This window comes from Rissa tridactyla, chromosome 9, assembly GCF_028500815.1.
Source record: "Rissa tridactyla isolate bRisTri1 chromosome 9, bRisTri1.patW.cur.20221130, whole genome shotgun sequence".
NCBI lineage: Eukaryota > Metazoa > Chordata > Aves > Charadriiformes > Laridae > Rissa > Rissa tridactyla.
The window spans coordinates 8,003,629-8,018,097 of record NC_071474.1 but is presented as its reverse complement, the minus strand read 5'-3'; the positions used below and the strand labels follow the sequence as shown (position 1 = coordinate 8,018,097).

The 14,469-nt window shown below is 46.8% G+C and overlaps 1 protein-coding gene across 4 annotated transcripts in view; it reads right to left on the bottom strand.

Moving 5' to 3' along the window:
• Positions 1-12,552, bottom strand: part of LOC128914471 (A-kinase anchor protein 13-like) — a 115,523-nt gene extending 102,971 nt beyond the window's left edge. For 3 of the 4 annotated variants that reach the window (XM_054213453.1, XM_054213449.1, XM_054213455.1), the window contains exon 1: positions 12,440-12,552. The gene's annotated coding sequence lies outside the window, so the exon portion shown is untranslated. Of the gene's footprint in view, positions 1-3,189; positions 3,753-12,439 lie in introns of those variants that run through there. The other variant, XM_054213450.1, reaches the window with a different exon arrangement.
• Positions 12,553-14,469: the final 1,917 nt, after the last annotated feature.

Sequence of the window (14,469 nt, the reverse complement as noted above, 5' to 3'; positions counted from 1 at the left end):
CATTTCACAACATCCAGTAATGACCATGCCACAGGCAGTTTTTAAAAAAAAAAAAAAAAAAAAAAAAAAAGATACAGCACAGCAGGGGAACATTTCACCACCACCTTCACCAAGGGGGCAAAAATTAAAAGCTTTTTTAGTCCAATTATGAAACTTTGCCTTGTTTCATTTTGCCCACTGTCATCCAAACGGGACACCGGCATCCTAAGCCTCATTAGTTCACAGGATGGCCTTGAGCTAATTACCTGCTATTGCCATTTTGCAAGAGGTTGTGTGCATATGCTTGCTTCTGGGGCATCAGGGATGGTTATCTGCGCTGTCTCCGTACCACGTGAACCTTCTCCTTCCCTTTTCCAGAATAAACCTATTCCTGATCTAGCACAGAGGACAGCTTCTCCCTCAGCAACCCTGCCACAAACCAAATGGTCCAAAGGCCAAACCTGGCGCTCTTGGCTCAAAAAAATATCCTTTGAAATCGTTGGGAGAGTGCGTTTCAGAGGCATTCATCCAAACCTCAATCCTGAGACCCAACAGGTTTGAGAATTAGTTGCCAGATCCAGTCTGGCAACTAGAACAGCTACTCCAAGCACGGTCCCATCCACCCGAACACACTGGAGCATTATACACCGACCGCATGCGACGAGGCACTCCGCCTGTCCCGAGGTGTTCCCTGCGGGAAGAGATAGGAAGGGTGATGGGAAAAGCAATTTTTTCACACCAGCGTTATGATCCACAAAGCCCTTTCTGAGCCCACAGAAGAGGTATAGAGAAATAAAAAGGTCAATATAACCCAGTTCTATTAAAGTCAGTGCTTGCTTGAGCTTTTAAAGGGGTTCCGCACTTTTAATATTTAAGCTACACACTCTGTATCATGTTTCTTTGAAAGTGTCGTGCTGGTGAACATTGCCCAGACAGGGAAACTGTACTGCCAGTGAGTGCAAGGCTCCCCTCCCGCTACCGCCACAACGGGACACCTTCCTTCCCGAAGTAAACCAGACACTAATGCTATTTATGGATCCCGTTGCAGAACCAGACAGGCTTCCTAGCCACTATTCATCAACGTGTAAATAGGTTTTATTTCATGGCAGGGCGAACAGATTCAAAAGAAAAAAGAAAAAAAAAAAACCAACACACAAACCTGAAGTTCTGCCTTACTTCTTAAATATATATTTGAAGGGTAGTTGGAAAATCAACATAGAACAGTAATAACATCAAATAAAGGCTGATCACAACTTCCCTTGGAGACCACATTATTTAAAAACATAAATCTGGCAATTTCAAATTAGTTCCTAAAGGATTATAAGAGGAAACCAAACATCCATGGAAAAGAAGGCCAGCTGATGTACCAAGGGACAGACATCCAGAAGAACATTATCTCCATCACTCCCCCACAGCCAGAAGAAAGGCAGGGAACGTAACCATGAAATCTTCCTTAGTTCGCAGAGAAAGAGACTACATCAGTTTCCAGAGACACAAAGCTGGACAACATTCACCAGCATGACTTTTAAACATTAAGACTGCAGAGTCCACTAACTTGCCCTGCTAACTCTTTTGAGTTCTAGTGGGAAATACAACTTTGTTCTTACAAGCATTTTCATAGAAGCACCTTTGCATTTAAAACACCAACTGTAAATGCATCTGCTATTCAGATAAAGCACCCACAAGCACGTAATTTGATATGTAAGAAGTTTTACAAAGCTCTCAAAAAGCCCAAGGACATTTGGAAGGGTAGACACAAGTTTAGAATGAGTCTTAGCATATCATCAGCAAAAAACAATTCTATTCTTAGATATCTCCCTTTGGTGTTTCCTATGATCTTCCTTTTTTTTTTTTCTCCTACTCCTTTGAGAAAGTAAGTTGTTTGCTTATTAGAAAAAAAAAAAAGAATATGGAAGAACCTGTTCTGCAAGGCACACGAACAAAGCAGTGTCTTCCAAAAAAAGAAAAGCTCATTCAAAAGTATGTAAATATTAGGGCTGGTAACACAAACAATAAAACCACAGGAAACACAAGAAATTAAGAATAGATCAGGACTTATTCGATTTCCTGGCTGCTGGATACATAAGCACTTCTCTGGGTTGGATGTATCAGACAGGGTTTATTTTCTGAATAACAGGTATCGGGGAGTTGACATAGATAATTTAAAGAGGCAAAAGAAAAATTCAACATCTTTTCCGATCCGGCTTGTGCTCCTTCGCAGGCAAAGACGCTGACCACCATCCAAGGCAATGACACCAGGACTGGCACATCACGGCGCCGGGGCTCAGCATCCTGCGCTAAGCAGTGAATTAAAGTTTGCTAACTTCAAGGAGAAGTTAGCAAACAGGGTTAGTCCTGCATCTTCACACAGCACTGCCCCGGACACATCCAAATGTCTGCTCTTGAATGAGGACTGGCTTTCTAAAGCTGAAGCTGAGCAAGAAGCAGAGGTGACAATTAGTTCCCAACATGCAGGGTGGTCCCTGCCATCGCCACCCTGCAACTCTCCCTGGCTGGAAGGCACACATCCAGAGCTCGCCAGTGCATTCCCCAGCTCGGGCGTATTCCCAAATTCCCAGTTGCTGCTAGGCTCTTGTCTAGCACCATCCCAACAGCTCTTTCCTCTCCACCATGGGAAAATTTTTTTTTGCCAACTGGCCAGAAGTGACACGGTCCCAACTAGACACAGTTTTACATCTCCTGTGCGGGTGTTCAAAGCCCGGCTCGGCTGAGCATCACGTTAACACAACCTCTCTGCAACAGCTCCCCGCTTCTCATTCCGGCTTCCACCAAACGCTAAACCAAGTCTCCTTCTTCATCCTCCAACCATCCAGTGGCTCAGACCCAGCCTTATTTAACAGTCAAAAAAACCAAAATCCCTACAAAGAAAACAACTTATCTCCTTCAATGCAAACACGAAGTGATGTAGCATTCCCGAAAACAAAGTTTAACAAGACTTAAAGCATACTTCCTGTGACATGGCCTAAGTTTCTCTTGGCACTGAAATATCACAAGTCCAAGGCATAAATACACACAGGTATTTATACAAACTGTATTATTCTTTTTTAATTAATATCAGAAGCACTGATGAGACTAGGTTTTTAGTAAAAATTGGCAAAGATTTTACAAATTAGTTCCTGGAGAGGGGAAGGAAATGAAGACTCTTCTAAGCACAGCATTAAAAAAAAAACCCTCTAAGTTTACACTCACCTGATACCTTTTTATATAATGCAATTATACTGTAACTGTATGATTGCCATTTATCTGCCATCTCACAGTATTAACTGACGTAGCAGAGGGGATGTGTCACACAAGCAATCCAGTAAAGAAAGGGTAAAAAAAAAAAAAAAGCACACTCGTGTTCTGTAGTTCCAGGAAGATGTACACATCTGCAAGCTTTTGCCACAAGTCCTCCAGCCTCCTCAAGTAGTTTTGAATTTTCATTTCAAAACTTGTTCTCCGCTGGCTGAAGTGTTTTCCTTTTACATGCCCGCTGTAAGCTGTTGCTGGGACGGGATCTCTTACTAGCCTCAAACAGCCCGATGACTTCTGAACTTTGAGATTATAAAGCAAGAAAGTTACTGAACACTCACATGCAAGTCGATTGGCTAAGAAAAAGCAGCACAAAGTCCTGCCAAAATCCTCGCTAATCTGATAAAGGAAAAACCAGGGAGGTCTAAGCACCAAACCCCACAGTTAAAATAGAGCCAACTCCAGCTGCAGAAGGAAGCACATCACATTTAGCAAGGTACTTCTTCAGATAAGACATCTGAAGAGGCAACATTTTACCACCTTAAAGGGACTGCCCATAAGAGCAAAATTCCCAAAATACAGGAAAACATGGGACTGACACGTGAATTTCCTACAGATTGACAAATGCTGCTTTCTCCCCTGAAGGAGGGAGAAACAAATTACCAGGACGTACATGACATGTAGCCTGTTACCACTTAAGTACTTCTTTAATTCTCCCACTTCCAGTGCACTTCACAAACAATTAATCCTCTTAACATCCATGCAAGCATATTTATTATCCACAGTTCTAGCTTGTAAGCTCTTCAAGCAATGAGCTAGTTCTTTTTCTAGTTTAATACATGGCTCACGAAAAGTGGGACCGAGGCCCTGTTTTAACCGTAAAACAGCTGCCAAGAAATCGGTTCCCCCCACCCCACTCCCCTCCAGCATCTTATGGAGGGGATGAGCAAGTCACACACTCAAGAACATCCTTTTAACCTAGTTAAAAGCACTTTTAACCTAGTTAAGTGCTCAAATCTCAGCCTCCACGCTACACACACCCTTCTTCAGGCTACATTACCAAAAGGCTCGGTCAAAAATTAATTAGTAGCCCTGGCCAGGGCGGGAAAGTAGCTCCAGATTTTGTAGACCCCCAAGCCCCCACTGCACAAGCGGATTCACACTCTGTGGGATGCCAGCACACAAACGCAGCCGCACAGTAACCCCCAGCATCCTCCCACGACAGACCTGAAGACGACATATATTTATTTTCCTGTTGGCAACTGCACTACTTAATACAGAAAAACCTGCAGGTAGCAAACATTTGCAGCAACGTTTCGCCTTGCATCACGCAAAAGTGTAAAGAGTCACCTGGACCTTGTGAAACGACTGTTCATTACACAAAACTTCCTTTTACGACAGTACCTATAAAAAGGAGTTTAGTCTTTATTTCTCTACTCAGCTGAGACAGCCTACCTTCTCAGCAGCTGCTAGGAGAAGAGAAACTATAAACATTTACATTTAATGCAACAAAAGGTTTGCTCACCACCTCTTGTGTTCCACCATGCTCTTAGACGATGATCACTCATCATAAAAATGGGTGGAGTGGCTGCAAGCCACTCGGCGATGGAAAAACTGACTCCCATGTTCAAGACAAGCTCCTGCACAGGCTGGAAACCCCACCGAAGCGAAGTGCTGTCACGACTCCCCGCATGGGAAGTCTTTCAGCCACGGATGCAAACACATCTGCTACATAGCACATGAAGCAGCGAGTTTTACTCCTATCTCCAGAATCACCCTCTGCCCCAACTCAGACCTTCAGATCAGACTACAGAAACTGTTTTAATCTAGGTCACATGTACACTCATCAACAGTCTGCTTTTAAAACAAGTAAAAACCAGCGCTCCCCAAGTACGAAGTGCAGACTTTTAAGATGTCCAGTGCCGTCAGTACGCAGCCTTATTGCTGCGGTAAAAGATTTATGGGAGCAGGGAACAAAAGAACAACAAAATTCATCACGTAACATCATTGGTACATCACGTAAGCCACACTCCTCAGCTGACTCACTAAACGATATTAACTCCAAAAAAAGGACAAGTCCCAGTTTTGCTGCCATCTTACTTGTGGGTTCGGCAGTTCAGAAGCGCACTGTGCTGTGCAGAAGCTTATGTGCCAAAAGAAATTGCTTTGTTTCAGGGTCAAATCTGGCCATCCTGTCTCCCCTTCCCCCCAAAAAATAAATCACTTCCCCCCTTCCTCTAACACCTGCTTCCTCCATCCGAGCATTCATTGTCCCACTGCTATTATGGGACCAAAGGCTCCAGCAGCCCAGAGGAAGCTCAGGAGGGAAACCAGTGTATAAAGTGAGCAAGACTCTCGTTCACTTCAGCCATCTCACGCTTCGGCATCCCCGATCTTCCCTCTCTTCCTATTGACAGCAGCTTCCAAGATTTGGCTGGGTGTTGAGAGCTGCACGTGCTGGGAAGCCGAATGTGCCACCTATCCTGGTATTGAACCCCACTGTGCCCACAGACACCAGTGTGGACTGCTTACCGCAGCCTGACCCAGCACAGCTTTCCATACGGTTGCCCCAAAGGGAGTGACTTCACACAAGCAGCAGCTCTGCTTTTCCCTAAAAACGCAGCAGGAGGGGAGCAGCATGCCTCCCGCAGCCCAGCATCAGGGATACAGCGAAAGCAGTCTTTGGACAAACCCATCCTTGGCCTCAACTTCCATTAGGAGGTGTTTACCTCCTGCAGGAGGTCACTGCAGATTCACACACACACCCCCTTGGTCTTCTGAAAATAGGGATACCTGCAAGAACATGACGAGTCGGACAGCATCCGTGCGTGACACATGCCAGGTGCGTTAATCCATGGAAAAAGAAAAGGTGAGTCAGTAGTTTGAGTCTGAAGACAGTCCGGTTTAGAACAGCTGCTCCGTGCCAAAATCCTTGTTTGTAATGGTTTTATTAACGGCAGCATTCAGACTTACAGAGCAGTTACACCACTGGGGGCAGAGACATGTTGGGAACGAGATTTACTTTCCCAAGTAACTTTGCCAGAAACCTCAGCTACAATTTAGATGAAGCTACAAAGTACGTCACAGGTTTTAACATAACTTACTGCTCCAATTTGCATTAGTCATGGGTGATAAAAAGCACAGGGGATTCAAATGTGACACATCCGATAGTTGCTCTCAACACAAAGTTTTGAACATCATCATCAAATGACATACACCCTTCTGCTTTAAGATGACCACCCTAAATCATGTTCATGCAGAATAAGTCTCACCAGAACTCAGCCTCGTATTTAAATAAGTAATTCACCATTTATTTCCCCTCCCACTCAGAAATAAAACCTGAAGTAGCTGCTATAGAAGAAAATCCTTAAATCCTTCCTTTTACACTGGATCAGACTAATCTCAGAGGTGCTGGCACACTGTAAATAACACCTCACGTTAAACAACAATTGGAGGAGATCTCTCACCATGTACTTTGCAAACATAACGTAAAGTTAAAAACAGTTCAGCGAGAAGACTAAAGGGTAGTGACTTTTGTGAAAGGTAGACTATCGCCCTGAACAAAGTCAAAAAAATACACCACGAGAGACTGGAAGCAGTCAGAAGCTACTCTGGCAAATGCTAAACATTTTGTATAGTCTATTTGAAAATTTCACAAGTGCTTGAAACTAAGATGCAATGGATTAGTTGCAACTTCCTGCGTTCATACATCTTAAATAGTATCTCAGAAGAGCCACTGCACAGGATCCAACTCACTGATAATGAGCGGTCAGTCGCCATCCCATGATTTCCAAGGAACTCAACATGGAAGGATCAAACAAACAAGAAAACTGTGACAGTTTAGTTGTCACGTCTACTGAATAAAAAAAACTATCAACAGTTTTGGAAAGACAAGAGCAGACAGATGGGAAAGTAATTTACGAACAACTTACAGAATCGCTGAAAAAAAAATTTTGAATGAAGAGGCTGGATCATTTTGAAGAAATATAAAAGTGAATTCCTGGTCCTAATGATGGAGAAAGAGATTCCTAGGAAATGCAAGTGGTCAAGGAGGATTCACTCTGGATGCTGCAGTCAAGGCCAAAGTCAAGGTCCTCTATGAAGTCTGGAAGCCCAACAAGGTCTCCACCACCACCAGTCCTTGCAGCTGCCAGAAACCTCGCGGGCCGCTGCCCAGAGGCACCAAACCCAACCTTACACACAAAACCTGCTTGGAATATACTGTATTTCACACCCTCAACACAAGTGCCGTAGGAGGTGCTGGCAGTAGTTTGAGGGGTGTTTTTTCCTTACATTTACTCCAATCCCATGCACAATATTTGAGAAGTTCCCAGCGTGACTTTGTTACAGTTCAGCGTTTGGACTGAGAGAACTACATCGCTATGCCAGCAAGGAATTTAGCTTTTTCTTACCCATAATAAAAATCCCCCAGTGAACTCTTCAGCATCAGATTTTTAGGGTTTTTTTAAACTGTATATAAAATAGTCTTGTTAGACTGCAACATGTGATCCATTACAGCTACAACAGAATTAAAGTTTACTTTTTGCAACATATCACACTGCATACTTTTAAAGGACTGTTGACTATTTAAAAGTGTTTGTGATTACACTTTTCTTCCCCTGTTTCTCAACAACTTAGAAGTGTACCTAAAATGGTTATAAAGAAAAATAAAAAAAGAGGATAAAAATGGCAGGGTTTATTTTTGCAGAGAAGATATATCTTCACTCTAGATAGAAATAATTGCAGTCTTGGGGAACTTAAAAAGGAAACACTTTGACTTCTAACTCACTGGCTTATCTTAGAAACAGATCTATCTCCCTTGCCGTCTTCAAATGCTATAAAATAGGGACAGGCACCACAGTCAAATGCCTTCTTTGCAATTGGAAAAGCACTTCCAAGGGTGTAGCTCCAGGAGCATTTCTCCTGGTGGAAGCATCGGAGCCTTTGCCGCAGCAGCTGCTCATGAGACCATGAAGGGACGTGAGTCAGAGTAAAGAAATCGGGTAAAGAATGAACCTTTTTGCTGAACTGATCCAAGGTATGGATTGTACAGAAAAAAAAAAAAGTGTCTTCGTAACTGGAATCTATTCCCCAGTTAGGTTTGCTAAACAGACCCACAAATCCCAGCGTGGCCCAGCTGGGGAACTGGAAGAGGCTGCTTACGCCTACACCGACACACAAAGGAGATCACAAAATTACAGTTCAAAGTTTAGGATGACACTCAGAAAGTTTTACCTATTGCTTGCTTCTAGCAGCAGTCTCTGGAAGGACATTAAACTTTTTACAAGATTTGTGGCGTCGCAGCATATTTGTCATGTAGACATTAACAGAGGAGTCACCCTGCTTCCGTGACAAAGGGCCATAAATATATAGAGATATATCTTTTTGAAGAAGTTCTGTATACCTTGACTGCATCAACAAGTTCCCGGCATAGCTGCTTTCCCTGGAGCGCTGCCATCACATTTTCTTATCACTAACCAAAGTAACTAACCAGCTAACTCCCAGTGATGTGCTTTGCCTTTTAGATCTGCATAAAGGTCATTTGCAATGGAGAAAGGCAGGTTAGGAAAAAGAAAAAAAAAAAATTTAAAGAAGACATTAAGACATTATGCCACATCCACAGCTTTCTTTCCAAAAGTAACTGAGAAGTGCAATGCCAGGCTGCAACACCAGGACTGGAGTGTTTGACTATTCAGTAAGTACAAGGAGTGGCCGACTCCCTCTCCCCAGCAAGATTGTTGACAGCTGTTTTAGAGGAGAGGAAAAAAAAGCGAGGCATGACTAAGCTATTCGGAAAAATCTTGTTGTATCTAACACCCTAACGACAAGTTTTGATGGAGAAAAAGTGCAGCGCTACCTGGAAGTGTCTGGTACGCGCCAGCCCCAAAACTGGATTATATCCCCCGTGGCAAACCCCATAGCCGCAAAGCGGAACTGTACGTACACTCAGAGCTATCGGTTGCTTCAGAACGTCAGTCATTACCTTCATCTGTCCTATAGGTGATCAATGCAAGCAAGCAAACACACAAGCGCTTGGCACTGAGCGGCACCCAGTAATCTCAGGCTGCAAGGTGCTTCCCACCCCAGCCTCTCGCGTGCCTGCAGACAGGGTGCTGCTCGCCTTGTCGCCCGGCTGGAAACCACACAAACCGCCACCTCCCTCTCCAGAAGGCTGGTAAAACGCGGGGCCACGATCACCCAGCAAAGGTATATCGTACCTTGAAGGCTCCTCAGTAGAGCAAAACCAAAACCAAATAGTTCCTCCATACTAATCAGCTACGTGGTTTAGTTTACTTCAGGCTATTTATCACCCGTGTGGGGAACCCCTATAGAAATAACATTTAATAGCACTCAAGTAGATTGCAGAGATAACCAGCTACAGTAATGAGTAGAAAAGCTTCCAAGCTGCTTCAAGGACTGTATTATAGGCAAGTGGATCACCACCAAATGCCAGGCAGAGAAAAACGATACGTTGGTGTGCTGGAACCAGAGTGGAAAAGAAATAGGTACAGCAGGCATGACAACTTCCACTAACAAATTCTTCATTATGCAGCTATCTATTAAAACTTACTATGCCAGCAGAAAATGATATGAAAACACCCACAGCCTTTGTGACGCAGGAGTGTGCATACCACCAATAAACCTACCAATGTTGGTTTTTTTCCTCTGGTATAATTTATTGACCACTGCCTTAATTCATGCTTTGGATGGAATAACCAGATTCCTTTAACAGTACTTAATCCTCCTCTTAGCACAGGAGCATACCCTAGACCAGAACACAGCTTACTCAGGAGTATATCCTGCTGAGAGATTAGCAGCAAGTTCTGCATAAGCCTGAGTCTCAAAGCTTCCCTATATAGACTGTTTAAAAGCATCCATCATTGGACAGTACCTGGCAGAGCTCTGTTTCTATGAGAAGCTTTGACTTCTTAAGTGCGTTCTCCTCCTTTGATGCTGCGAAGCTGTAAATCAGGAACACGGAGCTCCTGCCTTTCTCTCTGGCTGCAGTCCCTGGCTGGACTCTGTTACTCTGAACGCGCTGTGTCCTCACCTTTTGGGCTATGCCGGCCATCCCTTGGCCACCGGAGCTGGGCAGGAGATGCAGGCTGGAACGCTGTCATGCAACGCGGTGCATCCACACTACCTGCAGGAGACTCGTCATTCAGGCTACCTACAAAACCCGTTTGCCTTGAAGAACTCAACATCCGTGCCCTTCTAGCAACAGCCCCAGGCTAGCCTGTCTGCCCAGCACCGGGCAGCGCTGGAAGGACAGACAGGAGACGTATTGGGCTCAACCCATGAACGCGGAAGACAGGTACATGCTTGAATTCATGCCAAGGGACAATATATGCCCAGCTGATCCTCACCTTGCCTAACACACCCTTACCCTGCTATCAGGTTCGTAAAAAAAAAAAAAAAAAAAAAAGAATAAAAAAATAAAAAACAACCCAACCCCAAGTGTCCAAGCAAGATATTGTTCCCATGTAAGGCAACAGCCTGGACCAGAGTGGCCCAAAGCACAAGCAGAACCTCCTAAGCAGATGCTCCTCTAGTCCTGACAGCAGCTTCTATCCACAGGCACGGGCGTTGTGAGGTTAACGTCAATTCACTCCCACTACTAAGGTATCTATGTATAAAAATACACCTCCTCTAACACAGTAATAAATGAATCATTAGTATCTTACCTTTAAGGAACTATGTGGAACTTGGTTCACCTTTGCGATTCCACAATAGCTTGGCAAGGGCGTGCAGAACACAAAACACACACCCAGCAAGGGACTGATTTTAAGTTGAAGAGAGCCACTACAAGCAGAAATAATGTAGCTTGGCCCTTTAAAGCTGATTAGATTACATTAGCCAAAACTCCCAGCACACAAGACATTCATGGATCTCAGACCAACTGTCTAAACTCAGCTCTGAAGCTACATGCTTTACATATTTCTACTGCATCGCATATCTCCATGAGTACCTCAAGTTTTACGGCTGACGAAGATTACAGAGAACACCACAGCGACCAACTGTCCTACAGAAATACAGCATTTCTATTCCCTTCATCGAGTTCCTGTCTGGTCATCCACAACAGAATACGTACAACATACTCTTAAAAAAAAAGCAAAAAACAAACTTTTAAAAATCACTTTTTTCCACTTCCGAGCTCCAGCTAACGTGAAGCCCTGTAAAGGACACTAGAGCAGAACCAGTTACGGAGGTCAGCAAAACTGATCGCTCCTAATCCCAACTCCTTCATATGACTCGCGGGGATAACACAGGCACAGAAGGTGGATTAATAAACTCTTGAGAATTTACGGGTTAAGAAACAACAATCCTGGTCCAGAAACTCCTGCATGTGCTTCAAAAGAACAGCGTCTCCATTCAGGAAGAAAAAATATAATGATATTTTGAAGGAACAGAGCGAATGCACGAAACAGGCCCCACGGCAGTGACCCTCGGAGGGACACCAAAGCCCCCCTCAGCCCCCAAAGTGAGAAAAACCAACACGGGCCGGCTGCTTGGGAGACTCCGATCTAAAGCCCAGATCACTTTCTTCGCAATAAATTGAGATACAAAGTTGCGTCAGAGAGGCTAGAGAGGGGTTTTGTTTGTTTTCAGATCGGGTTTATCAATAATTTCAATAAGAGAGGGTGGCTGGGGGGGCGGGGGGGGGGATGCGTGTGTCTGAGGACACACTCGGGGCACCATCCGCGCCCCCCACTCCGAGGAGCGGGGCCGCCACCCCCGCGCCCGGCAGGGTAGGACCGAGGGGACCCGGGGGGGACACCGGGGGGGACCCGGGGGGTGGGGTGGGGGGGGACCGCGCCCGGCCCCGGCCCGCCGCGCACCGCCGGCCCGCAGACAATAGCGGCAGGGAGCAGCCGCGCGAGAAAACACAGAAAAAAATAAAGGAAAAACAACTAATAACGACAAAATGAAAGGGAATAAAGACAAGCGAGGGAGAGGGGCCGCCCGGAGCGGCTCCGCGCGAAGTTGCGCGGAGAAGAAAAAAAAAAAAAAAAAAAAAAAACGAGGAAGAGGAGAAGAAGGAGGAGGAGGAGGAAGGGCGGGGGACGCGTGCGAGGGCGCGGGAAGGGGAGGGGGGCTCCCGCACACCCCCCCTATCTCCCCCGGGGGGACACCCCCGCCCTCCGCCCCCGCCAAGGGCCTCCCCAAACTTTCCCCCTTCGCCCAACTCCGCCGGGGCAAGACTCACCGCGGGGGCCCGGCGGGCGGCTTCGCCCCTGGCAGCGGGGCCGGGAGGGAAGGGAAGGGAGAGGGAAGGGGACGGGGAGGGGGGGAAGAGGCGGCCGGGCCGGGTGCTCTCCGCCCGGGGAGGCGGGCAGGAAGGAGGGAGGGAGGGAAGAAAGAAGGAGGGAGAGAGGGAGGGCCGGGGGCTGCCGGCTCCCAACCTGAGCGCCGCCGCCGTGCCCGCCCCCGCGCCGCCAGCCCGCATGCGCCGAGCGGGGCCGCCCCCGGGGCCAGGGCGGCGGGCTGAGGGCAGGGGGGAGCGGGATGGCGGAGTGGGGGTGCGTGGGACGGCGGAGGGAGTTCCAGCCGCCCTTCCTCACCGCCCCTCGCCGAGGGGAAGGGGTGTCTAGGGAAAGCCCCGGGCTGGGGGAGCGCGGGTCCCTCACCTGCCCGCCTGTCACCTGCCCGCTCCTCCCTCCTTCCCTGCCGCTGGCCCCCTCCCAGTTCGCCCAGCTGCTGCGGGACACTCGTCGGTTGTTTGTATTGCGCTGCTGGTGTGAAAGGACACGGGCAACTTTTGATGTTTGGGGTTTATTTTTGTTTGAGGGAGATGCTTCCTTCCCACGCGCTAAACTTCAGCCGTAAGGGCCTGTTTCTGGCGTTCTCACCTCCGGCAGCTCTGACAGAGCCGAGGGCACGAGGTCTCCAGCCGCGAAGGTGACTGGCTGCGCCCCAACGCTGCGCATCTCTACCTGTCACAAAATCCATCAGCTCCACTTGAGCCCCACCAAGCCGGCCTACAGCCTTGTCCTCTTCCTCACCGCCTTTCCCCCGTTCCTCTACCATTGTGCAGGTGCATACGTTTGGCAGAGGAACATCTTCCCATACCATTCCCACGGCTTGCCCTGGAAAAATGGTGGAAATGGCAACCCACTGTTAGTAAACAAGCTCATGGGGCCTGTGGTCTGTGTGTGGCTGGGTTTGAGGGGGCCCCTGGGAATGAAGATGCACGATCTGTTGTGGCAACCTGCCTTCGGTTACCATTTTTGCTGGAAACTCTTTGGAAATGTGTACATCTGGTGGCCCAGGTCAGCTTAACCTACTGTGCATGCGTCTATCCCACTGGCCCTGGTGGTGGTTGGGTGGTCATGTCCACAAAGACAGCAACAACACTGAGTTTAACATGCATTTCTTGCCCCTCTAGAGCCAGGCAGTCTCACCTCACAACAACCAACCCCAAAAGCACTTTCCAATACTTTCCAAAAAGATCTTGCTGCTGGCCAGAGCAGTGGGCACAGGCTGCAGGTAATTCCCGTACCTCATGTTCTTTCCAGGTAGAACAGAAATAACAATACTGTGTACGGTGCAGAAGATTTTCTGCTGAAAATCCTGTGTGTGAACTTGGCGTTGTCTTCCTAAATAGGCACTGTTGATTCTGTTTAAATCAGCTGAAATAATAAAAATGGTTTCAACACTTGTGCAATGTGGTCATTTTGGAGGTTGGAACGGACCAGCATCGTACACCCTCTTCAACCAGGGTGTAAAGCAATAGTTTTTCTTATGTGGCTCCAACAGGGTGAGAGGCACATGAGAGCGAGAACACTGGAAACACATTTTCTTTTGCCTTCCTCCTCCCCCTATAAAATGGGCTTACAAGGCAGATCTCTTAGAAGTTCCCAGGCTCAAAAAGAGGGGTCAGGCACAGTGATGGCTCAGGAAAGAGCACCATCTAGTGAAAAACCACTTCTTGCAGAAACTCCGTCCCCTACGAGCCTCCAACAAGACAATGACTAACCAAGCCCAGCCCAACCTACCTCATAACATCTGAGGCAATCCTCAGTGAGGTAGCATGGTAGCAGATAACAGATGCCTAAAATTTTCCATAACATGCACACCGAGATCTTTAAGCTCTACTCTCTTGGTTGTCCATCAAGGGAACGTTTCTTCTCTGCTTGTCAGCTCCAGCCTGGCAAGTCAACCTCTGTCTTCTGCTGCCTCACCTGGAGCTGACACAGCCCTGGGCTTGCTGTAGCCCCCCCACCCCCCAGCCACGTT